Raw genomic sequence first — 2,500 nt, 5'->3', positions numbered from 1 at the left:
CCAGGACTGCCTTTCCCCTCTCAGCATGGCCAGACCTCACGGAGGTCTGCCTGAGCAAACTCTGAGAAAAAGGACCATCGGCAAGGGGCTGAGAGGCAGGAGCATCCCCAGGCCCCTGGGGGCCCCGTCGGGCGGGCCCCGGTGCTGTCTTCCCCTCTCAGCATGGCCAGACCTCACAGAGGACTGCCTGAGCAAACTCGGAGAAAAAAGACCATCGGCAAGGGACTGAGAGGCAGGAGCATCCCCGGGCCCTGGGGGCCCCAGCGGGCGGGCCCCAGGGCTGCCTTCCCCCTCTCAGCATGGCCAGACCTCACAGAGGTCTGCCTGATCATACTCGGAGAAAAACAACCATCGGCCAATGACCGAGAGGCAGGAGCGTCCCCGGGCCCCTGGGGGCCCCAGCGGGCGAGCCCCAGTACTGCATTCCCCCTCTCAGCATGACCGGACCTCACGGAGGTCTGCCTGAGCAAACTCAGAGATAAACGACCATCGGCAAGGGGCTGAGAGGCAGGAGCGTCCCCGGGCCCCTGGGGGCCCCTGCGGGCGGGCCCTGGTCCTGCCTTCCCCTGATTCAGAATTGCCAGACCTCACGGAGGTCTGACTGACCCTCTCCCTAGTAATCTGGAGGAAAATTAACCCCCTTTCTTGTAATCCGTGCACACGAGGTGACAGAGGGGAACTAAGGCGGCCAAGTACCCGACCTCCTGGAGCCCTCGCAGGGATCCGGGAGGCAAATGGCACCTCATCGGGACTTCCAGGGAAGTCCGGCCATCTGGTCGCCCTATAGGAAAGCATTGCGGTCGACCAGATGGCCGAGGGGATCCGGGTGACCAGATGGCCGAGGGTATCTGAGCGACCAGATGGCCGAGGGGATCCTGGCGACACGATTGCCGAGGGGATCTGAGCAACCAGATGGCCGGGCACGAAAGGGAGGCCATCAGGTCGCCCCGTAGGAAAGCATTGCGGGCGACCAAATGGCCGAGGGGATCCGGGCGACCAGATGGCCGAGGGGATCTGGGCGACCAGATGGCCGGGCACGAAAGGGAAGCCGTCTGGACACGAAGCATGGGCGTAAAATCAGTTCCACTCACAGAATTTGCAGATTTTTGGCAAATTCGCAATTCGCGAATTCTCGCGAAAATTCGCAAATTCCCACGCAGCAGATTTTTTTGCTTGGTCGCGCTTAAAAAAGTACAATATTGCCGCGCGCGGCGTTCACTTACCGTCATTCAGAGTTTGAAGAGTTGTTTTTCTCCATGTTTGCGTGTGCTGCACCATTTTGGATCTGGCTTAGGCATGGGCGGAAAATCCGTTCCGCTCACGGATTTTGCGGATTTTCGGGAAATCCGCAATCCGCGAGATTCGCAAATCTCCCGCAAAATCCGCAAATCCGCGAGCAGCGGATTTTGCTCGCACTGCTCGCACTGTTCGCGTGAGTTCGCGCCCCGCGAATAAGTGCAAAATTGCAGAAATACGATTTTAGCAAAACTGAAAGTAACTACTTACCAGGTTCAAAAGTTCAGGCTCATCATTAGTAGCCATTTCCTGTAGTGCTTCCTGAGGGGCCCCTCCAGAGTTCAGTTGCCAGTTGAAACTATTATGTGACCCTGCTCTGAACCTCAGAATAGTTACACATATGCCACAAAGGTCCTGAATTACAGCTAAGGGAGACAAGCAGGAGCCAGGCTGGAAGTTAAAATCCATTAATCAGCCCCTAATTCATTATTGTCAGTTGGGGCAGGGCAGGTGTTGTAACTAATTTTGCAACAATGAAAGCACTTAGCAAGTGCAAAAGATCACTAATCAGGGCGCACTAAGGAAGCAGGTGCCAGCTAAAAAAATATTCTGTGACACATTAATCAGCCCCAAATTAATTCAGGTCACTTGAGGCAGGGAAGGTGTGCTTTGCTTTGCCGAAAATAATGTACACTGGACAACCAGAGGGTGTGGTGATGAAACAGAGGGTGGCATGGGTGGGCCAGAGGGTGGCATGAGTAGTCAGAGAGTGGCAGTGGTGACAGAGAGTGGCAGTGATGAAGAAGAGTGTCCCAAACAGGCTGGACACGTAGAAACAACAAGTTCGCAAAACTTGCGACCCGACAGGTAAGTTCGCAAATTGCGAAATTGTAAAAACCCTCGCGAACTGGCAGAAACACGGGCGAACACAAAAAAAAAAAATCCGCAAATTCGCGGGAATTCGCGGATTTTGCGGATTGCGAATCCGCAAATCCGCAAAATTCGCGAACGCGAGATCCGCAAAATTCGCTCATCTCTAATCTGGCTGCGTGATCTCGCAGGAGTTTGTCGACCGCGATTATGTCATCGCGCCCATCACCTTGCACAGCGAGAGTTTGTCAACGCGAGTACGTCATAAAGGCTCGTGATCACCCATCGCGGGAGTAAACAATTGCGAACACGTAGAAGCGGCGGGAAGCTAAAATCTCGCACTCGCGAAATTGCAAAATTTGCAATTCTGTAAAAGAAATCCACCAGCAGGCAG

Source organism: Lissotriton vulgaris, chromosome 4_1 (genome assembly GCF_964263255.1).
Source record: "Lissotriton vulgaris chromosome 4_1, aLisVul1.2, whole genome shotgun sequence".
Classification (NCBI taxonomy): domain Eukaryota; kingdom Metazoa; phylum Chordata; class Amphibia; order Caudata; family Salamandridae; genus Lissotriton; species Lissotriton vulgaris.
Note: the sequence above shows the minus strand (reverse complement) of the source record.